Here is a 24,756-nt window from a genome sequence, read left to right on the forward strand (position 1 = left end):
GCTGATCAGGGGCTGATGCTGATGATGCAGCACTCCGTGCTCTCACCTGCCCCTAAGGCAGCTTTCTTTTGTTAAAAGGGCTATGCCCTCCCCCAGGGCCCCTGGATGCTCCACCTGCCTTGGGGAGTGGGCATGCTCTTGGGCACCCCAGCCCCCCACCCAGGGCAGGTAGAAGGTCTAAGGCCCCTCAGAGTGACCCAAGCTCCTGGGTGATTCTGGCCTAGCTCTGGCTTCTAGCATGGCAAGGGGCAGGGCCCCAGGGTGGAGCGGAGGAGGAGGGGCCGTGGTGAGAGTTCCGGTGCTCCTGGGGGCCCCCAAATTGGGCTGGGAACAGGCCCCGTAGGCCCATGCAGTAATCCACCACTGCCAAAAACCAGATTGAACCTGACTAGACTCTCTTGTTCAAAGTATTTCTGACCAAGTCTCTTTTCCAGCATGGCTGCCCATACCCTCTAGCCAGGAACCTTCACAGAGCTCCAAGGGCCTGGTTCTTTTGTCTCTTCAGGTGAAGGATACTTTAAGGGGTTCATTCCCCCTCTCTATATAGACCAGAAAACCTTTGAAATATATTCTCAGATAAAGTTCTTCTCCTGCTGGGAAGAGATGCTATGCAGCCTAGTGAAAGTTTCATCCTGGTTTCTCCCCTGCTGCTGATAGTTGAGTGATTAGGTCCTTATACTTAATTGGGGCTTTTAGGTGTAATAAAATAAATAAATAAACAAATAACTTTAAAATGCCTGAGAAACTAAACTCCTTTTTTAAACGGGCTTTTAACAAGAAAAATAAAGAACTAAAGTTAAATGATTAAAAGCTAGGAAATACTGTGAAACCATATATTGATAAAGGTGGGTAAGATAATACTTGGAAAATATGAGTGGACATATGCAAAGCAGCCAATTATTGACAATATGTATTTTAATTTGTTAAAGGGAGTCACTCTAGCCAATGAACTTACCCCACCACTGTCAATGGCTATAATCAGACAAAGAGGCTCTTTCAGAAAATTAGACTGTCTCAGGTGCAGCATTCTCTCCCTTTCAAATTGAAGGATTCGGAAAGCTGCAGTTCAGGCTTCAGAAAATTGTGATGTCACCATCTTACTCCACTCCTCAAGAACTCCAAAAAGTCTAGCCAAAATAGGGAAGACAAGACTGATAGTTATATTGTAATTTATGACGATAGGTTCATACATTTTACAAAATCTGCTTGTTGCTTGCACTAGGAACTAATTTAGGAGATAATAACAGGCCCAAACACTTTATTGTTTTACTGTGTTCTCTGTGGTTAGAGTGCAGAATAGTCTTCAAGGAGAAATGGACAAAACAATGGAAAATGTATGAGAAGGAACAATCCTACACTGGCAGGAAGAATGCCTCAAAGACTTAACTGGTTTTTTCCACCTTCTTTGAAACTTGGCAGTTTCTAGATACAAAATGTGTTCTTTCCTATGGATTTAATATTAGTGTCATTTCTGTAATCATGGTGATATAGGAGTGTGAACAGCTAGATCCTTCTTCCAAGTGCAATGGCTCACAAATTGTTTACATCTTCATTATTATACCGAGCAACTGCTCTGTCTAGCCAACTCAGTCAACCCACTCACAGTGTAGCTTGTCTGTACAGCCATCATTGGTTAGATAGAAACTGAAACAAAAAAAGGAACTGACAGATTTGGAGCCATTCTTTAATAATTTATGAACACTGTAAGTTGGCCTGATTATTTGAGTGTTTTTGTATGATTTATATGGGTTTAATTCAACATGAAGCTGTCTTGAAAAACAGGCAGGAAGAAAAAGAACAGTCCAAACACTTAAGGGTTATAGAGGGTCAATGTCAGAATTATTAGTTTGATATTTTGCCTCTCTCTCCAGCCAATCTAAAAACTGGTTTAGCCTAGGACAGGAAGGTCTCACGGATACCGAAGGACAAAAAGAACTCTGGCAGGATTGAAAGGGAACTTCTCTCGAGAGAAACACTGGTTGTTCAGGGGAACTAGATTATACACAGGACTCTGCTGGGGTGTTTGGACAAGCCAAGCCTGCATAGGTCATCATCACAGGAGAGTAGGGCTGTAGGTAAGCTAGATGTGTTTGTAGACTGTTGTTTTTAAATTATTTTTTCTTTAAAGCTATGTTCCTATTCTTTATCACAAAATTAAATAATACTTTTTCTTTTAAGGCTTTCTTATTGGCGCTGATTCTGTGGGTGCTCTGGGGCTGAAGCATCCATGGGAAAAAATTAGTGGGTGCTCTGCACCCACCAGCAGCCAAGCTCTCCCCTCCCCGTGCCCCACTTCCTCCTCCTCCACCTCCTCCCCTGAGCGTGTGTCCCCACTCCACCGCCTACCTCCCAGCGCTTCCCGCCTTGCTGCTGCCAAACAGCTGTTTGGCAGCATGCTGGGAGGGAGGGGGAGGAGTGAGAACATGGTGTGCTCAGGGGAGGAAGTGGGGAAGAGGCGGGGCTGGGGAGGGGATTTGAGGAAGGAGTCGGAATAGCAGCAGGGAGGGGGCGGAGTTGAGGTGGGGACTTTGGGGAAGGGGTTGGAATGGGAGTGGGGCAGGAGTGGGAGGGGGTGGGGCGGGGTGGAGTTGGGGTGGGGCCAGGGGCAGAGGGGGGTCAAGCCACCGGTGGGCTCAGAATTTGGTGCCTATGATCACAGTATGCAACTGATCACTGTCTCCTGAAGGTAGTTCATTCCCTTCCCTCATGGACCACAGAGAGAATCCTCTGAATTGCACTCAACCTGCTCATAGCAGTTACAGCTCTGCATTAAGCCAACAATTATATAATCAAATCTCATGCTTCAAGGCTTCAGTGATGGCCTGCAGGGATCAGGAATGATTTTTTTGCCCCTGATGCACAATTGGCCACGTGTATTCTGGATTTTTTTTCCCTTTCCTTTGAAGCATCAGGGATTGGCCAGAGCTGAAGATAGAACACTGAACAGGGTGCAGAGAATACTCTTTCTTAGATGACTGGCTGATAGGTCTTGCTCCTATGCTTAGGGTCATACTCCCCACCAGATTTGGAGTTTGGAAGGAATTTTCCCACAGGTCAGATTGGCAGAGGCCTTGGGGGGTTTTCATCTTCCTCTGTGACATGAATCACCTGATCAATTACCTGTTATTGCATGGGCCTTGGACACTGGCAGCACTTTGGTCTCTCATGTTTTCTGTCTACCTGTGATACACAACTGTTTAGTCTCCTGAGGACTGAAATGCTTTAATCTGCCCCAAATTATTTGGCTCAAAATAGGTGTAACTGGGTGAAATATTATGTCCTGTGATATACAGCAGGTCAGACTGAACGATCTAATGGTCCCTTCTGGACTTAAACTCTATGAAACTAAGAACTAAGGCAGACTTGCAGGGTCAGAATAAGATTCTATAGCCCAAGACCTGATCTAAGAGTGGGGGAACTGTGGAATTCTGTAACCATGACAGTAACATAAAGGGGTGGGCATTGGTCAATAGTACGATACAGATATTTATGTAGGTTTATATGCAGCTCAGTATAGTTAGAATTTCCAGAGATCTGGAAGGACCTACTTTCCCAAAGCTGTTTCCTAGGCTACAATAAAGAAACAGAACAGGAGTTTAATGGGTCTTAAAATTTGCTATCAGACTCATGTTGAGATGTAACATATAACAAGATTTTTTAAACTTTACTTCTTCTTTTACAGTCATGCATACCATGTGCATTGAAATGAATGAGTGCAACCTATTCTGTTAGGGAGATACTTCATTTCCTGGGTATCTGGCTGGTGAATCTTGCCCATATGCTCAGGGTTTAGCTGATCGCCATATTTGGGGTCGGGAAGGAATTTTCCTCCAGGGCAGATTGGAGAGGCCCTGGAGGTTTTTCGCTTTCCTCTGTAGCATGGGGCATGGGTGAATTGAGGGAGGCTTCTCTGCTCCTTGAAGTCTTTAAACCATGATTTGAGGACTTCAATAGCTCAGACATAGGTGAGGTTTTTTTGTAGGAGTGGGTGGGTGAGATTCTGTGGCCTGCGCTGTGCAGGAGGTCGGACTAGATGATCAGAATGGTCCCTTCTGACCTTAGTATCTATGCATCTATGAATCTATATTAAACTCTATTATGGGACTTTTCCTGCTTTTTTAATCCGAAGTTTATGGAGAAAGAACTATTTTGCACATATTGCTATATTTTACTTTGCATTCATTGTACATCATGCTTTTCCAAAGTACTTTGCAGACATGAACTGATTAAGATTCACAACTCTTCAGAAAAGTATGTATTATTATTAGTCAGGAGTGCACTTAGGCACAGAGACATTAAGATCACACACAAACATTTGTGAACTTGAAGGCCTAACTCTTAGCATCTAAATCCATATTCAGGCACCTTGATAAGTGATTTTTCAAGGTGCCGTGAACCTGCTGCTCCCATTACAGTCAATAAACCTGATTCTCCAATGCCCTGCATCATGCATCATTTGGGTTATTGGCCTAGTGGATGGTGGGGGAAGCTCTGGCCATGATAGATCTTGATTTTAATAAGGCTTTTGACATGTTTTCTCAAGACATTCTTGTAAGCAAACCAGGAAATGTGGTCTAGATAAAAATAAGGTGGGCACAAAACTGGTTGAAAAACCACACTCAAAGAGTAATTATCAATGGTTCGCTGTCAAACTGGGGAGATGTATCTAGTGGGGTCCCACAGGGATCTGTCCTGGGTCTGGTGCTGGGAAGTATACTCATTAATTATTTGGATAATGGAATAGAGAGTATGCTAATAAAATATGCAGATGACACTGCGACGTTACACTCCATAATCGTTATAGAAATATGCTTATGATATGAATATGGCATAACTAAGATGTAGTTTATGCAAGATGAGTCTTGTGAGATATCATTGGAAAGGTTATGATTTACTGAATGTGATTATCCAATTTGTATGCATGTATGATTTCTGTATCTGGAGTTAGGAATATTAACTATGTAACAATTACAACTGTGTTTTCACCTGAGGAACACCCACCAGACAGTAGGCAAACATCCTGGATAGGCCATTAAGGAGAACAATAGAACTTTGAAAATGCTAATCTCCCTCCTTCCTGAGTAATTTCCTGGGATTCTGCATTGACACTGCAGGGTCAGGTGACTAGGTCACCTGGTACTGGACACCATCTTGACTTGTTTTCCACTGAAGGGAGACAGGGATCAAACAGGGAAACAAAGGATTCCCACCATATGCAAATTCTATTTAAGGCTGGAGAGTGAGTTATTCAAGGTTGCCGGTTCTCAACTCAATCCCCGCCCAGGATGACTGATGGAAACACCTAGGACTGATCTGGGAAAAAGGACTGGGACCAGGCTAAAACAGGGGTCTGGCCTGTGAAGAGAAATATCTGAAACTTTAAGCTGCAAGCGAAAGTAGTTTATCTTCAAAGAACTCTGCAACCTGCCTAAAACAACTTTAGGGTGATAAATTATTATTTGTAATCAGTTTCTTTAGTGACTTCAGCTTAGTTTGTGTGTTTGTTTATTTTGCTCAGTAATCTACTATAATCTGTTTGCCATCCCTCGTAATTACTTAAAATCTGACCTTTGTAGTTATTAAACTTGTCTTTATTTTCCATAAATCAGTTTGTGCAATTCATTTGGGGGGGGGGGTGTGCGTGCACGCAAAAAGCTGTGCATAGCTCCTTCCACATGGGGGATGTGTGATTTTTTTATGAGCTTGCATTGTACAGATCTTTATACAGTGCAAGACAATATAATTTAGGGTTTATACCCCCAAAGGGAGTGTGCCCTTGGTTACTGGGTAAATCCCTGAGCTGAATCCTCCCACACAGAGCTGATTTCAGTTTCTGTGTCTGCAGCTGGGTGTGGCCTTACATGTGTGTGTGCTAGAGAAGTATTGAGGGCCTGGCACAGGAAGGACAGTGTGAGGAAGCCCAGACTGGTGGAATGGGCGGGCTCAGTGGGACCCCAGTAGATCAGGTGGTATTAGAATGGATTAGAATTCAAAATTCAACCCTGAAAAATTGAAGAATTGGTCTGAAATAAACAAGATGAAAGTCAATAAAGACAAGTGCAAAATACTTCACTTAGGAAGGAAAAATCAAATGCATAACTACAAAATGGGGAATAACTGGCTAGGCAATGGTACTGTTGAAAAGGATTTAGGTGTTGTCGTGGATCACAAATTGAATACTAATCAATAATACGATGCAGTTGCAAAAAAGGCTAATATAATTCTGGGCTATATTAACATACCTTATGTGAAGACATGGAAGGTAATTTTCCCACTCTACTCAGCACTGGTGAGGCTCACTGGGAGTATTGTACAGTTTTGGGTGCCATACTTTAGCAAAGATGTGGACAAATTGGAGAGCGTCCAAAAGAGTGCAACAAAAATGATAAAAGGTTTAGAAAACCTGAGCTATGAGGAAAGGTTAAAAAAACTAGGCACATTTAGTCTTGAGAAAAAAAAACTAAGGAGAGAACCTGCTAACAATCTTCAAATATATTAATGGCTATCGTAAAGCGGATGGTAATCAATTGTTCTCCATCTTCCCTGCGCATAGGGCAAGAAATAATAGGCTTAATCTGCAGCAAGGGAGATTTAGGTTATATATTAAGAAAAACTTATTAACTATAGGATAGTTAAAATCTCAAATAGACTTCTAAGGGAGGCTGTGGAATCCCTGTCATTGGAGGTTTTTAAGAACAGGTTAGACAAAAACTTCTCAGGGATGGTCTAATATAGTGTTGTTGTAGCTGTGTCAGCTCCACGATATTAGAGTGACAAGAGGGGTGAGGTAATATCTTTTATTGGACCATCTTCTGTTGGTGAGACAGACAAGCTTTCAAGCTCTTCTTCAGTTCTGGGATATGTACTCAGGGTATCACAGCTAAATACAAGGTGGAATAGGGTGATGCTCTGAGTACATTTCCCACCTTGTCCCTCTAATATTGTGGAATTGGTGAAGTGAGTGGTCTAGATGTACTTTGTCCTGCCTCAGCACACAGAGCTGGACTAGATTAACTCACAAGGTCCCTTCTAGCCAACGTTTCTGTGATTTAAAGTTGTGCAAAGTGGATGTAATATGCTACCAGATCAGAAGGGTAGTATTTATCAGCTATTTGAACATTTGTATGTAATTACATAATGGTCAAAACAGTTGGGAATTGGGCCCAGGGGGTCATCCTTAGGTACCCAAGTTTCAAAATTCTGATATCAGTGAGAAGGACAATGTCACTGAGTGAGTTAGTGACAAAGCTAGGAATAAAACCCAAGGATCCTGTTTCTAGCCTTGAGCTACATTCATAAAACCACATTTCAACTAACTGAGAGTGAAATCACTTCTCTTGCATAGAGCATAAGTAACCAGGACTAATGCTTGTGAAGCGCAAAGTGAATTAAGTTAAATCCATCACCTCAACATGACCCATGGTGCATGACAGTCTCTTGCCTTGGAAGCTATTCTGGCTCTAAGACTGAAGACCACTGAGCCACTTTCAGGGTATTGGGGATGCGGGATTCATATCAAGATGGATTTTGTGACTAAAGTCTACCCCATTGCTTACCTTCATACTTATATATGGGGGTAAGCATCAAGAGCTCTGCCTGAGGCCCCATCTATCTCCAATGGGGTATGTCTAGGGCTTTCTGCTCATCCTCCACACAGGGACTATTGTTAAAGTGATAAATTGTTTCACAAATAATAACAGACTATTATTCTATGAATGGAAGTATAGTGAATGGAAGCTAGGGGATATATATGTAGTTACCAGGGCAGTCCAGAAGCTGATGCTGTTATAAGGCTAACTCCCATCCCTGATGTAATTCTCCCTTGAAAGTGATGAAATTGGACTAATATATGTATATGTAACTGTGTGGGGACTCACCCCTGCTGTGCCTTCTGCTGGTTGTCCAGGAATTAGCTCTTTTTACTAGCTCCAGAGTGCCCTCTGCCAGTGTCCCTCCTGGACCCCGGTGCCCCTTTATCTGGGGTTCTGCCCCAGCAGTATCCCCTCACTCTCAGGGTCTCCCCTCCCCAGGGAACCCCCAGCCCCCTAATCCCACCTTGCCTCAGCAACTACTGCCAGTCATCGTCTAGCCCCTGCTCCCTGGGGCAGACTGCAGTATAAGAGCCAGTCATTATAGGCAAGGGGGGTAGGACCTACTGCCTCTACCTAGCCATGGGCTGCTGCTTCACAGCCCCAGAACCTGTTTAGGCCCCATGCAAGGCCCTGCAGCCTGGGGGGTTTCCAGGCAGGAGCTCCCCAGTGCTGCTCTACTCAGGTAGTTTGCTCAGTTCCCAGGCAGCCAGGTCCTTCTCTCTCTACAGTCAGAGAGAGACTTTCTGAGCTCCTGGCTCGCTGACCTTTTATAGGGCCAGCTGCAGCCTGCTTGGGGCATGGCCCCAGCTGTGGCTGCCTTCCCCAATCAGCCAAGGCTGCTGCTTTCCTCAGAAGCAGCCCTCTCGCAGCCCCAGCCCTCTCCCAGGGCTGGTTACAAGCCCTTTCAGCCCTGGAGCAGGTCACCACCCTGCTACAGTATATCATTATTTTTATTTCTGAATTATATTATCATATCAAAGGAGGTAGCAGGGAGAGCTTGAGGGGGAGATTAAGAGTTCTGCCTTAGTCTTGTTGAGCTTGAGTTGACAGCTAGAAATCAATAAGGTTTCGACAAAAGGAGACTATTCTGGAATAGAGAGAGAGAGAGATCTGAGAGTCATCACCATCAGGAGGAGAACCAGGATAGGACAGAACCATGGAACCCAAGGGAGGACAAAATTTCAAGAAGAGGATCATGGTTGACTGGGTTGAAGGTAGCTGAGAGGTCAAGGAGGATGATGATAGAGTATTGATTCTGAGCTATGGCTAGGAAGAGGTTATTAGAGACCTTGGTGAAAGCAGTTTCAGTTGAGTGCAAGGGGCAGAAGCCAGATTGGAGACAGTCTAGGATAGAACTGGAGGAGAGGAACTCCAGACAGTGATTGTAGACAGTGCATTCAATGAGTGTAGAGATGAGAGAGAAGGAAGATGGGGTGGTAGTTGGAGGGGCAAGTGAGGTAACTGGTGAGGGTTTTTTAAAATAGGAGAGATCAAAGCATGTTTTATTGTGAGGATAAAGAGCCAGAGGAGAGTGAGAGCTTAGGGAGAAAAGTGAGGGAACTCATAAGAGTGGGTATGAGGGAGATCAACCAGTTGGATGGGATCACTGGGCAAGTGGTGGCATCACAGGAGGAAAGCAGACAAGAAATTTCAGCATCTGAGACTGGGAAGAAGGAAGAAAGAGTTGTAGGGAGGGAAGAGATTTTTCCAGAGATGCTCCACAGTGTAAGAGCAGGAGTGGAGGAAGCAGATATTGGGGATTTTCCAGGGCTAGGGCAAGGGTGCTGTATAGTGGAGGATGCTGAGAGCCATTGAACCGAACTGCAACCCTGTATGTGATGGGAACACTCTAGTTCCCGCACCTATGGGATGGGGTCTGGCAGTGCAGACACTGAGATGGAAGGGAGTGGGAAAAGAGTCAAGGGTGGAGGTGAGTGAGGAATTGAGAGAATCAAATCAGCAACCATATCAGCAGAAGACAGTGAACAGAGAAAAGGCAGGAGAGGTCTGAGACCAGAGAAGTCATTAATCATGATGGACTGGAAGTCACAGAGTGAGTGACAGGGCATGAGGGGAAAGCGGGGAGTGGGGTAATTCCATAACAAAGAGAAAGCAATGCTTGGTGAAGACCAAGTCAAGTGAATGTTGAGTAGAGAGTTGAATTTGGGCTGATGGACAAATGAAGAGGTGAGGGCAATGATATGTGAAGATAAGGGATTGAAGTCACTGAGGATGAGTGTGGAAGACTGTGAGGAGAGGAAAAGAGAGATCCAGGAGCTGAGGTCAGAGAGGAAAGCTGATGGAAGGAGTTGTGTGGATTGTAGATGACAGTGATATGGAGGTGGAGAGTAGACTCAGATGCAATGCTGTTCAAAAGAGGAGAAAGTATGGGAAGTGGGAGGAAGGAGGGGTTGGCAGCAGCCGGAACAGAAAAGGAGAAACCTAACACCCCCAGCACAGTCTGATGAGGGTAGGGAGTGTAAGACAAGAAGAGTCCTCCATAAGGAAAAGCAATTGCAGAGGCAGTGTCAGATAAAGGGAGCCAGGTCTCTGTGAGACTCTGGAGCTGGAGGGACTGATACATGAAGCAGTTGTTGCTGACTGAGATCTTTTTAGAGATGGAGAGGGCATTACAGAGATAGCAAGAAAAAGGGAAGAGGGAGTGGGGATGGAGGAGGATGATCTTTAAATTAGGAGTGGTGGCATGAGAGGGGTGGAGGTGGTAGCAAGGAAAAGGTGTGGGAAGTGGAGAAACTGGGGATTTAGGGAGGACCAGAGTTGGGGCAAACATCACCAGAGGTGGGGAGGATGAAGCAGAGGAGGGTGTGGATATGGGATATGGATTTATGTAGGTGGGAGGAGCAAGGAGATTAAGATGGAGAGGGGAAGAGGAGCAGGTAGATCTGGTGAGAACTGTAGAGGTGTGAGGGAATAAGTATAAGCAGGGTCTGAATGAATTCTTCCCTTACAGCTAGCTGGCAGGGGGAGAAACTTTAGGTGTGTTCATATCAAAACAGTTTGCTCCTGCTCTGCTTAGGTATCCAGCAGATAGAGCAGTGTGTTGCTCAAAGTAATCAACTTTGACTGGTGCTGGGTTACAAATCATTTTAGTACTGACTGCAGGGGTAGTGAAATGCTGTTACCAATGTTGTAATTATTATATGAATAAAGGGGAGCAGACTTGTGCTATCCTGTCCCAAATGAGGGGGTCACCCTGAGCTGAAAGAACCTTGTTAAGCCAGGGGCTTGAATGCCAAAGCCCTGTGAAAGTAAGAGGGGTGGGGACAAGCGTTCTAGCCAGAGGTGTGAACCCTATCCAAGGGTCCTCCTCCGACAGGTTTAACCTGTTCCCTGCCCCCACTGTTCAAAGAAAGAGCTAAATAGGCTTCATTAGGAGCAGTTTTGTTATTTTAAATGCTCAATCAGAGCTGAGACCAGTTGTGGTGTGACTGTGTTTCTGCCCAGCCTGCAAAGAGCTGACAATTATTAAGAGACTGATGTGTAGAGAGGCAGGTGGCAGCAGAAGGTGACTGAGGGCCAGCAGGATGGCTGGTGGAGGTGCGCAGAGAGTGGCCAGCAGGACGGCTGGTAGAGAGGGCCAGAGAGGAGAGGCATGGCAATCTTCTGGAAGGGCAGCTGGCAGAGAGGCGTGGCAAGCAAGTGTCCGAGCAGCGGGGCAAGTAAGGTGCCTCCTCCCCTCCCCTCCACCCAGGGTGTGAGGTGAACTCTGCAGATGCACCTCTGAACTCTGGGTTTGCACTGACCAAGGACAGCAACTGTGAGTGGGCTGCAGAGAAGGGATAGGCACGTTAAAGGGACTTTTGAGTTTCTGGAGTTAAGACTCTGAGCAGAAAAGGACACTGCCCAACTTATTTGGGGGTGGGTCTTTTGCTCATGGTTTATGTTTATGAACCCTGTTTGCAGTGTTTTCCCAAATTAACGCTGAGTTACTTCCTCCTTTTATTAAAAGTTTCTTTTCTACACTCAGACTCTGTGCCTATGAGTGGGGAAGTATTGCCTCTCAAAGGCGCCTTGGAGTGGTGTGTAATTTACACAGGTTACTGGAGCTGGTTTTGTGTTGTATCGATGAAAAGGAACCCTTAGATATTGAACCTGGCCCTGGTTGCTGCTGGCTCCACCTGGCAGAAGTGTTACATAAGGATGGGGACATGGAGCAAATGGAGCCAGTGGGGGAAACAGAAGCGGGGGGAGGAGGAAGACAGATGCTATGGTGTGGTGAGAGCCATGGTGAGAGGTAGATGGACCGGTATATACACCCATACACCTTTGAAAAATGCTGCAACAGAACTAATATTAACAAGCAATTCACACATGAAGAATTGGTCTCTCCCTCTTTTTTTAGTTTGTATTTTATGCCCTTCATTAGGAGAAACTAAATGAGCTCTGGAGTTTTAGACCCATCGCTGTTGTGCTGTACACTATATAATAAAATCATAATATGTAGCTCTTCACAGTCTGTAACCTCTGCCCAAAGGAGCTCTCATCTGAGGTACTGTCAAGCCTAAATATCTAATTATTATGATTTTTACATGTCAGAGTTGAGGTGAAGTTACAAGTGGCTGTTTGTACTGTACCTGCTCTGCTCTGAGAGATGAAGACTTGATTTGCCATCACTCACAATCCTTTCCTCTTTACAGTCTCCCATATGGGAGATGGCAATGTACACAGAAAAGAACAATAAAGGTCCATACAATGTGCAAATAATATTTCTATTAAATACATACTGTATGTTATTTCTTTATATTTAGTTTTCTTATTTCTAAAGAGCAATCATTTGGAGACCTTACTGACACAATAAACTCAGACAGTCAGAGGCAGTTGTAAGTCTGTGAAAGTACAGAAAGGACCTTTTATAATGGAAACGTCAAATTTGCATTTAGCTGTACTTATAAATCATAATTCTGGGAAACTAATGCAAGTAGCCTGAAAGAAGCTTTTTATATCAAATGAGAAGGCAATGGTAGTCATATTACCTATTTTTCATTGTAGATCTGAAATGGTTCCTCTCCTGTTTTTTGTAAATTCACCTCTAGAGCGGAAGGCAGAGACTCCTTTTTAGGGAAAGTAATAGAATCATATAATCTATGCAATTATTGTTTACATTTGACTTTGTTCACCCATTGCTTCCTCACCTCCCAAATGAAACATGCGATGCTGTTCGTGCCATAGCAGTGGCTCTAGGCTCTGCCACACTGACTGTAACTTGTAGCCATCTTTTCTGCAAACCCAGACTGGTGAAGCCCAGGAACGGCAGGTTGTCTTTGTTTAGGCATGTGCGCTGTGTGCTTTCACGAGCAGGGCCTTTAATCATCTCAGTATTAAAAATGGATTCTGAAAAGAATTCCCAAAGGGAATGAGTTGTATACATTTCTTTCATTGCTTTGAAGACAGGAATATCATTATTGTAAGCAGTCCTTCATGAGCAGTCAAGAAGAGAGGGGTGGGGGAGGGGACAGAAGGAAGTTGCATAGAATATAACAATTCTAGACTTGAACAGACTATCAACAGCTGCAAGGTTAATTACAGATCTTTAAAAAAAACCCTAAGCTTTAGAAATAAAAGATAAGAAATTCTTTAGAGTAATTATAGGCTGCTGAGGCCTTATGGTAATACTAAAGTAAAGCATCTGACTGGCTTGCTGCGGGAACACAGTGACAGTAGAAACATAGGTTGAAAAAAATAATTAAAACCAGCTTTCCCCCTATCTTGGGGTAGCTGTCAATCAGTCTGAGGGAAGAAAAGAAATGCTAATAAAATATTAAAAGGTTCTTTTTAGTTTTTTCATAACATTCTTTTATACACAGGTAACACTCCAGTTTGTCAGTCAAGAGTCAGACACAGAAGCAGGAGACAAACAAATGCAGCAAAGTGGGGAGAAAAGAAAAGCTTGACCTCAGAAAGAATCTGCCAAGGTATGAAGATAGGAATCATTGGGAGAAAGCTTGGTGGAAAATCACTGACTCTGCTTTGCTTTTTTAGAGGAAATTATGGCAAGGAGGAAAAGTTATTTTAGACTGACAGATACCAAATGTCAGCAATCATGATATAATCAGTGCAGGCTTTATTATATTTAAGTGGTTGAAAAGTCTGTAGATTCTAGACAAGTTCAAAATCTAGAAGAAGAGTGTGTCTAAAAGACAGTCTTATGAATATTACATCTATACTCTCTCCATATATATATATATATATATATAGTGTTACACATTTTTTATAGCTTGTCATAATCTCTGCAAATGTCTCTGTGTCTTCTTCCTTGTTGGCCCCTTTGCATGGAATGCCTTTCCTGAGCTGGACAGCCAAGCCAACGCTCACTCCTCTTTCAAATCCCTCCATAAAGCCATTTCTGTGATGTGAATAACTGACTGAGGCCAATTCTGCAATGAACTGTGTCGGGCAGGGAAGGACCCATCTGCCCACGCAGAGCCAGATAGAACTGGGCTCTATGGGGACACAAGGGTCTGCCTGTGCACAGCTCATTGCAGGATTAGGGTTTTATTCGCTTCTATATCCTACAGAAATAAAACTAATTTTTTCCATCATTATATGAGCTAGCTCTTGCTAAGCAACTTAATAGTCTTTTTGAGGTTTCCCTATATTTCTTACTCTACTCTACCACAACTACTGAGCACTACAGACTACACACCACACCCTTACCTCTGTGTTATAAAACCAGGGGGAAAGAAATTTCAGAACAGTATGAAAATTTAAAGCATTCCTTTTCTAGCATTCCCTCCACCAAGTTATGCCCTTCCACCCACCAAACTACTACATGAAATATCCACAGCTAAGGGTATTGGGAGTGGATAGATTTGTAAAGGGATGTGCACAGGAGGGCAGGTGAGGGAGAAGAGTTAAGATTGTAGTGTGTGATAGTAGTGGTAACGGTCAGGTGTGTGCCTCAGGGCGCTCCATGGCTACCTTGCAATATAGCTTCAATGGAATATGCATTTCCCATCCTATCCCTGCCTCATGTACTCCCCGCCCACTTTGCCTGTTTAGTCTGCATCTCCTTCCCCAGCATGTCATTCAGAACTAGGGCTGATTGGAAAAAACAAATGCATTTTGTTCATCCATTGAGGTTCATCAGGGATCTAGGAGACTCAGATTCAAGTCCCTGCTTCAGAACAGGCAAAGGGAATGCCCTAGCTGCTAGGCTATTGTGGGGCTGGTTGTTCTCTCTGGTTTTGACCAAAAATTCTGTCCTGGATCCCAGAAACTTTCCAGATGAAGGTTAATCAAAACTGATATGTTTTTATGAAAAGTTTCAGGTTTGACCAATTGGCATTTTCTGACAAAAAATGTTTTATCATAAAGTTTCAAACCAGCTTTAATCAAAACACACAGATAAGTCCCTGAGTGCCCCGGTGTAGCAGATGGTGCTGTAGACATGGCTGAATGTCCTTTGTCTGGGGAAGTGGGGAGATCTGTGCTTAGATTTCTCTTCAATGGATGGACTCAGGCAGCTTGGTCTGGCCCTATAATTGCTTTTAAATATAAAAGTCGTTTACAGTAAATCTGAAATAGACAAATGAATTAATGAATAATAAATAGAAATACTATGTACACCTCGGTAATGAAGTGACCTTAAAATACCATATGATATTATAAATCATATCTTTTGCAGTGCCTCCTCATATCTCTCTCTCTAGTCTTGATAGGACATTTTTAATGTGCCCATCATAACAGCATGACAGAATCAAGAGGAGAAAAACTACAGCAGCAAGAAGCCATGCATAAATTTTATCACAGTACTAGCTTTTTTCCCTCCTTGGTATTTCTGATTTTTTTAAAAGTGTCTAAAATCCTAATTTATAAACAGAATATGGGCCTAATTCTTCATTCATAGAAATTAATGATAACATTCAAAATGACATCAGAGGACTATTTAAGCCTCATCAAAGTCCCATTCAACTCAATGGAATGATCCCCTTTTGTCTTCAGTGAGTTATGTTATGGCCATGTTTACAGTACGGGTAGATTAGTACTGCTGCAATTGATGCAGCAGGTGTCGATTTAGTGGGTCTAGTGAAGACTGCTAAATCGACAGCAGAACGTTCTCCGGTTGACTCCAGTACTCCACCGGAATGAGAAGAGTAACGTAAGTCCTCCAGAAAGAGTATTTAGACCATAGGAAATACAGTTCTGCTGCTCTCAGTACAAGCACAGTGCCCTCCTGGTATCTGGGAAAGAAATTGCAGGAAAATTCTGCTCAATCCTGCTCTGAAACATATTAAGTACAGATGAAATGCTCTGAAAACTTTGCTGCCAAACTATAAATGGTATCTATTGATCATGTGCAAAAGGCCATTTTTAGAAGCTTACAACTCAATCAAATTTTGGCATGGGGGAAACATAATAAACATCTCTGACCCCAGGGCAAACGTTCTGCCATGGGAACCAAAGCATAGAGCTTCTTACCAAATCAGCTGTAAGAATTTTTTAACATGGGCAAAACAATGCATATTTCCTTACCCTCATTCTTGGAACTGGCTCAACAATTTTTACTGAATATTAAATAAATAAATAAATAATTTTCAACCTGATGCACAACTACCATGGAAAATTTCAGTCCAAACAGTTAAAGATTTGCTATGTGATTAGAACTTGTTATTTTTAGTTGCTTATGGAACATGTTAGGTGACCTTAATGATAGGCATCACTATCAGATCCACTTGTGATAATTTTGAGAGTTCAAACTTAGTTTTGTTCCAAATTGGAATGAAAAAAAATCAAAATATTGAAAAACATTCCACAAAAATTGCAAAAAGCTTTTATTTGGAAATATTGAAATGGAAATTGTTGACTGATACATAACAATGCAACTTTAGGTTTGGTCAAAAGTTCTCTGTCTTAAGGTATGTCCATAGTCTCGCAGCAGCGCTTTGAAGTGTGAGTGTGGTCACGGAGGAGCGCTGGGAGAGAGCTCTCCCAGTGCTCTTGGTAATCCACCTCCACGAGGGGATTAGCTCTGAGCTCTGGGAGCCTGGCTTCCAGTGCTCGAAGCCTGTCTACACAAGCGCTTTAAAGTGCTCAGACTTGCTGTGCTGAGGGGGGGTGATTTTTCACACCCCTGAGCCAGCATGTTAGAGCGCTATAAAATGTAAGTGTAGACAAGCCCTTACTATTTCTCAATAGAAAATTGTTTTTTTTTAACTAAATAACTTTTGTCTCAAAAGTGTCTGCCTTCTGAGTAACATTTTGATTTTTCCTCAAAAAATGGAGTGTCCAAACCCCAAGTTATTTCAATTCTGAAGTTCCACTGCAGTGCCAGCTGGGAATTGTAGTTTGGGTACCTCATGCTCCCTTTCTTGTCTATTGTCCAGGCTCTGCAAATGGTCTTTATCTCCCACCATAGACATAAAACTGTCATTGTGCTGCTTCCCCTCACCAAGAAGGGATGCTGTGTTTCATCATCAGAGATGTTGTCCAACTGGGAAGCCAAACCTAGAGAGGAGAATATGAACACAAAGTACCCAAACTACAACTTCCAGAAGGCACTTTTTTTCTCCTGAAACTCATAATATTCCATGAATCAAAACCTCATTCTCTGACCTATCCTATTTAGGATTGCCAACCCTCTAGGATTGTCCTGGAGTCTCTAGGAATTAAAGATTAAGTTTTCATTAAAGATTATGTCATGTGATGAAGGTTCCAGGAATAGGACCAACCAAAACTGGTAACCTTAGTTCTACTCCACTTGTTAACCGGGAACAGGAAATCCTAACATGGTCATTTTGACTTCATTTTACGTTGTTTCATATCCTGGGTTACCAAAGGGTGCTTACCATGAGCTCTCTATTGACACACAAAAACTCCATTATGGCTACTGGATGGTGGGGGCAGAGGGCAGGGAAAGAGGTGACAGTCAGGGTACTGGAGGAGAATGAGTGTGATGCAGAGGAAATGAGAAAACAGGGAATCGTTGTGCCCCTTTTCCAGTCCAAGGAGGCGGTCTTGGACCTGGGAGCACTTGGCCCTGTTGTAGCTTTGTGCCTCCCATGTGAAGAAGGGGCTCCATCACTAGGGGGAGGGTATCAGGCACCAGTACTCTGTAGTGCTACCTTCACAGAAGGCACCCAGAGATACTGTGGAGGGGAGCAGGAAGGGCTCCATCCCAGAGCTACCAATCACATGCTTCCCTCTGTCCACTGTAACATCTGGTTGGCTTCCCAGCTCCCACTCTCTCCCAGTGGTCCCCTATGAGCAGAGTGAACCAAACAAGGCTGCGCCTGGACTCGAAGTCTGACCAGAGTCAGAGACAGTGTCGGCTCTGGGCAGTGGGAGAAGGAGACCCATATGAAGGAGCCTGAGGCATGGGCTAGGTTACTGGAGCAGTGAGAGCTGGCTATGGCTACACATGAGAGATCTATGGAGGCCAAGGAGCATCTCCATAACTGGTACATGGAGCAGTTCTTTACATGGGGGGATGAGACTGTATGTCAGTTGAAAAAGCAGGCTGCAGCGCTGGGAATCTCCCTCCCTCTCCCACTCACTGATGATGATGAGGAAATCTGTTCAGCTTCCATGTGGGAGGAAGAGGATCTAAGGGGGGGGAGTCATCCATTACACAGGCTTCGGTTATGCTTTAAAGAAAATTAGAAAAAAACAAATAGATCTAAAAGAAAATTTGTACAAGTGATTGACTTGTTGAGTTCTTGTTTTCATTCTGTGTCTCCATTCAGTTGTTGTTTGGGACACACAAAACACCTCTCTGTCTCCAACCCATTATGGTTCCCAAAAGCATGTTACACACCTGTGGGCGATATATACCGGCACAAACAACACAGCAACTGTGCCTAGCAGTTTCTCCTGCCAAATGACTCTTTCCCCTTCTCTTCTCCTGCCTCAAGGGTGCTTCTCAGTCTTGGTTTTATGGTGCTTCCCAACCTTATATATCACAACCTGTCACACTCTACTGCACTCACAGTACATCTGCATTTCCCCATACAAGCAATCCCCATGATGGTACTCTTGGAAATAGTAGCTGTTGCTATGCATTGATTTGTACACCCCAAGGTGGACTGTACACTGGGGGAAGTCCCTCCACATATTGCATTTGACAAAGGAAAGGGCTGAATCTCCAGAATAACTGGGGGAGAGAGGCACGAATGAAGAAAAATTGCCTTGGCACTATCCTCTTCCTTCCCCCCTATAGCACTAGGGCCTTCCTCCAGGCTGCTGCCAGTTAATCAACTTCAAAACAGGGTATTTGCCTGGCAAAATAAGTTTTGATTCCTTTGGATGAGTGAGCCTCTCCACATTCCCTCTGGAGATACATCTGTGCCTGTCAGAGATTAGAATACCTGTTATGCTAAAGAGATTCTCTGGGTAAATGCTTGATGATGGGCAGGAGATGTGGGTGACAACCAACTGATACAATTCTGGCCAAAAGAAAAGGAGTACTTGTGGCACCTTAGAGACTAACAAATTTATTAGAGCATAAGCTTTCGTGAGCTACAGCTCACTTCATCGGATGCATTTGGTGGAAAAAACAGAGGAGAGATTTATATACACACACAGAGAACATGAAACAATGGGTTTATCATACACACTGTAAGGAGAGTGATCACTTAAGATAAGCCATCACCAGCAGCAGGGGGGGGAAAGGAGGAAAACCTTTCATGGTGACAAGCAAGGTAGGCTAATTCCAGCAGTTAACAAGAATATCAGAGGAACAGTGGGGGGTGGTGTGGGGGGGAGAAATACCATGGGGAAATAGTTTTACTTTGTGTAATGACTCATCCATTCCCAGTCTCTATTCAAGCCTAAGTTAATTGTATCCAGTTTGCAAATTAATTCCAATTCAGCAGTCTCTCGTTGGAGTCTGTTTTTGAAGCTTTTTTGTTGAAGGATAGCCACTCTTAGGTCTGTGATCGAGTGACCAGAGAGATTGAAGTGTTCTCCAACTGGTTTTTGAATGTTTTAATTCTTGACGTCTGATTTGTGTCCATTCATTCTTTTACATAGAGACTGTCCAGTTTGGCCAATGTACATGGCAGAGGGGCATTGCTGGCACATGATGGCATATATCACATTGGTAGATGCGCAGGTGAACGAGCCTCTGATAGTGTGGCTGATGTGATTAGGCCCTATGATGGTATCCCCTGAATAGATATGTGGACAGAGTTGGCAACGGGCTTTGTTGCAAGGATAGGTTCCTGGGTTAGTGGTTCTATTGTGTGGTGTGTGGTTGCTGGTGAGTATTTGCTTCAGACTGGGGGGCTGTCTGTAAGCAAGGACTGGCCTGTCTCCCAAGATCTGTGAGAGTGATGGGTCGTCCTTCAGGATAGGTTGTAGATCCTTGATGATGCGTTGGAGAGGTTTTAGTTGGGGGCTGAAGGTGATGGCTAGTGCAGTTCTGTTGTTTTCTTTGTTGGGCCTGTCCTGTAGTAGGTGACTTCTGGGTACTCGTCTGGCTCTGTCAATCTGTTTCTTCACTTCAGCAGGTGGGTATTGTAGTTGTAGGAATGCATGATAGAGATCTTGTAGGTGTTTGTCTCTGTCTGAGGGGTTGGAGCAAATGCGGTTATATCGTAGCGCTTGGCTGTAGTCAATGGATCGAGTGGTATGATCTGGATGAAAGCTAGAGGCATGCAGGTAGGAATAGCGGTCAGTAGGTTTCCGATATAGGGTGGTGTTTATGTGACCATTGCCTATTAGCACCGTAGTGTCCAGGAAGTAGATCTCTTGTGTGGACTGGTCCAGGCTGAGGTTGATGGTGGGATGGAAATTGTTGAAATCATGGTGGAATTCCTCAAGAGCTTCTTTTCCATGGTCCAGATGATGAAAATGTCATCAATGTAGCGCAAGTAGAGTAGGGGCATTAGGGGACGAGAGCTGAGGAATCGTTGTTCTAAGTCAGCCATAAAAATGTTGGCATACTGTGGGGCCATGCGGGTACCCATCGCAGTGCCGCTGATTTGAAGGTATACATTGTCACCAAATGTGAAATAGTTATGGGTGAGGACAAAGTCACAAAGTTCAGCCACCAGGTTAGCCGTGACAGTATCGGGGATACTGTTCCTGATGGCTTGTAGTCCATCTTTGTGTGGAATGTTGGTGTAGAGGGCTTCTACATCCATAGTGGCTAGGATGGTGTTTTTAGGAAGACCACCAATGGACTGTAGTTTCCTCAGGAAGTCAGTGGTGTCTCGAAGATAGCTGGGAGTGCTGGTAACGAAGGGCCTGAGGAGGGAGTCTACATAGCCAGACAATCCTGCTGTCAGGGTGCCAATGCCTGAGATGATGGGGCGTCCAGGATTTCCAGGTTTATGGATCTTGGGTAGCAGATAGAATACCCCAGGTCGGGGTTCTAGGGATGTGTCTGTGCGGATTTGTTCTTGTGCTTTTTCAGGGAGTTTCTTGAGCAAATGCTGTAGTTTTTTTTGGTAAATCTCAGTGGGATCAGAGGGTAATGGCTTGTAGAAAGTGGTGTTGGAGAGCTGCCTAGTAGCCTCTTGTTCATACTCCGACCTATTCATGATGACGACAGCACCTCCTTTGTCAGCCTTTTTGATTATGTCAGAGACATTTTCGACGTCTCAGACTCAAGGAATATTTCCAACACACCTCTGACCAACATATTAACCCACAGAGACCTTCCTGCCAACACTACAAAAAGAAGGATTCTGGGTGGACTCCTCCTGAAGGTCGAAACAGCAGCCTGGATTTCTACATAGAGTGCTTCCTTCGACGTGCACGAGCTGAAATTGTGGAAAAGCAGCATCGCTTACCCCATAACCTCAGCCATGCAGAACACAGTGCCATCCACAGCCTCAGAAACAACTCTGACATCATAATCAAAAAGGCTGACAAAGGAGGTGCTGTCGTCATCATGAATAGGTCGGAGTATGAACAAGAGGCTACTAGGCAGCTCTCCAACACCACTTTCTACAAGCCATTACCCTCTGATCCCACTGAGAGTTGCCAAAAGAAACTACAGCATTTGCTCAAGAAACTCCCTTAAAAAGCACAAGAACAAATCCGCACAGACACACCCCTAGAACCCCGACCTGGGGTATTCTATCTGCTACCCAAGATCCATAAACCTGGAAATCCTGGATGCCCCATCATCTCAGTCATTGGCACCCTGACAGCAGAATTGTCTGGCTATGTAGACTCCCTCCTCAGGCCCTTCGTTACCAGCACTCCCAGCTATCTTCGAGACACCACTGACTTCCTGAGGAAACTACAGTCCATTGGAGATCTTCCTAAAAACACCATCCTAGCCACTATGGATGTAGAAGCCCTCTACACCAACATTCCACACAAAGATGGACTACAAGCCGTCAGGAACAGTATCCCCGATACTGTCATGGCTAACCTTGTGGCTGAACTTTGTGACTTTGTCCTCACCCATAACTATTTCACATTTGGTGACAATGTATACCTTCAAATCAGTGGCACTGCAATGGGTACCCGCATGGCCCCACAGTATGCCAACATTTTTATGGCTGACTTAGAACAACGCTTCCTCAGCTCTCGTCCCCTAATGCCTCTACTCTACTTGCGCTACATTGATGACATCTTCATCATCTGGACCCATGGAAAAGAAGCTCTTGAGGAATTCCACCATGATTTCAACAATTTCCATCCCACCATCAACCTCAGCCTGGACCAGTCCACACAAGCGATCCACTTCCTGGACACTACGGTGCTAATAAGCGATGGTCACATAAACACCACCCTATATCGGAAACCTACTGACTGCTATTCCTACCTACATGCCTCTAGCTTTCATCCAGATCATACCACTCGATCCATTGTCTACAGCCAAGCGCTACGATATAACCGCATTTGCTCCAACCCCTCAGACAGAGACAAACAACTACAAGATCTCTATCATGCATTCCTACAACTACAATACCCACCTGCTGAAGTGAAGAAACAGATTGACAGAGCCAGAAGAGTACCCAGAAGTCACCTACTACAGGACAGGCCCAACAAAGAAAACAACAGAACGCCACTAGCCATCACCTTCAGCCCCCAACTAAAACCTCTCCAACGCATCATCAAGGATCTACAACCTATCCTGAAGGACGACCCATCACTCTCACAGATCTTGGGAGATAGGCCAGTCCTTGCTTACAGACAGCCCCCCAATGTGAAGCAAATACTCACCAGCAACCACACACCACACAACAGAACCACTAACCCAGGAACCTATCCTTGCAACAAAGCCTGTTGCCAACTCTGTCCACATATCTATTCAGGGGATACCATCATAGGGCCTAATCACATCAGCCACACTACAGAGGCTCGTTCACCTGCGCATCTACCAATGTGATATATGTCATCATGTGCCAGCAATGCCCCTCTGCCATGTACATTGGCCAAACTGGACAGTCTCTATGTAAAAGAATGAATGGACACAAATCAGACGTCAAGAATTATAACATTCAAAAACTAATTGGAGAACACTTCAATCTCTCTGGTCACTCGATCACAGATCTAAGAGTGGCTATCCTTCAACAAAAAAGCTTCAAAAACAGACTCCAACGAGAGACTGCTGAATTGGAATTAATTTACAAACTGGATACAATTAACTTAGGCTTGAATAGAGACTGGGAATGGATGAGTCATTACACAAAGTAAAACTATTTCCCCATGAAGAAAAGGAGTACTTGTGGCACCTTAGAGACTATCAAATTTATTAGAGCATAAGCTTTCATGAGCTACAGCTCACTTCGATGAAAGCTTATGCTCTAATAAATTTGTTAGTCTCTAAGGTGCCACAAGTACTCCTTTTCTTTTTGCGAATACAGACTAACATGGCTGCTACTCTGAAACCTGTCATTATTTCCCCATGGTATTTCTCCCCCCCACCCCACCCCCCACTGTTCCTCTGATATTCTTGTTAACTGCTGGAATTAGCCTACCTTGCTTGTCACCATGAAAGGTTTTCCTCCTTCCCCCCCACCCCCGCTACTGGTGATGGCTTATCTTAAGTGATCACTCTCCTTACAGTGTGTATGATAAACCCATTGTTTCATGTTCTCTGTGTGTGTGTATATAAATCTCTCCTCTGTTTTTTCCTCCAAATGCATCCGATGAAATGAGTTGTAACTTACGAAAGCTTATGCTCTAATAAATTTGTTAGTCTCTAAGGTGCCACAAGTACTCCTTTTCTTTTTGCGAATACAGACTAACACGGCTGCTACTCTGAATTCTGGCCACACGTTCTTCTTCAGCTTCCAGTAACAAGAATTTGTGAGCATTCACATGGGATCTTGAATATGTCATTCCACCATTCTCACTGTGGCAGTGTCAGGGCCATGGTGTTGTAGAGGCTGCTGTCCATGTCTTGTGGTCACACGCAATGATGTCAGCCACAAGTGCACTCAGTCTACTTCTTAAGTGGAGCATATCTGAATCCCTGTTACCTGAGAATAGGAAATCATGGTGTTTTTAATTTGGGGAGGATGTTTAACTATGTTTCCGCCACATAATGCTCCTTCTGTCTTGTAGCTTTGGGACTGCGTTTTCCTGGAAAGGCAAACAGGAAAGCAAATGTCACTAGGGATTCGCCAGTGCTATCACTCTGTGGATGGAAAAGGCTCTTTGTGTGTGTTAGTTTCCTCTCCAGCGGGCACAGCAAAGGAATTACTTGGCTGATTCCCGCACTGTCCCGGCTGACTAGCTTAGAGCCCTCTAAGTGGGACAGAATGTCAGTGTGATGTCAACTGAGGGTGTACATATTGCCAGTGATGCTGCTGCTCCCCCAGTGGGCTGTAATAGACATGTCAATTCTCTTACCAAAGGTCCGCATATCAATGGTCCAGTGCACCCTCCACCTACACAGTCATCCAGGGCACAGTATACGCTACTCTCACAGTGGCACACAGATTGCCTTTTTTGCAAAATAGGAGCAGCTAGGTTTCTGCCACCTGGGAGCAGGACCAGCCACCACACCTCTTTGAAGCCCTCAACCGCCACTTGGGAAAAAAGGAAAGATATCCATGTCCAGCAACCTTGCACATGCTGTGGTCAGTGACATGGGCACAGGGTGGTTGCAGTCATACTGACATCCTCTCTGGCCACACTTCGCTAAGGACTGTTGAGTGATGCTGGTGGTTGTAGCTGACCCTATCCTTGAAAGCACTGGTCATATCACCTGTGCTCTCTAGTAGACTCCGTGTCTGTG

The sequence above is a fragment of the Dermochelys coriacea genome, chromosome 3 (assembly GCF_009764565.3).
Source record: "Dermochelys coriacea isolate rDerCor1 chromosome 3, rDerCor1.pri.v4, whole genome shotgun sequence".
NCBI lineage: Eukaryota > Metazoa > Chordata > Testudines > Dermochelyidae > Dermochelys > Dermochelys coriacea.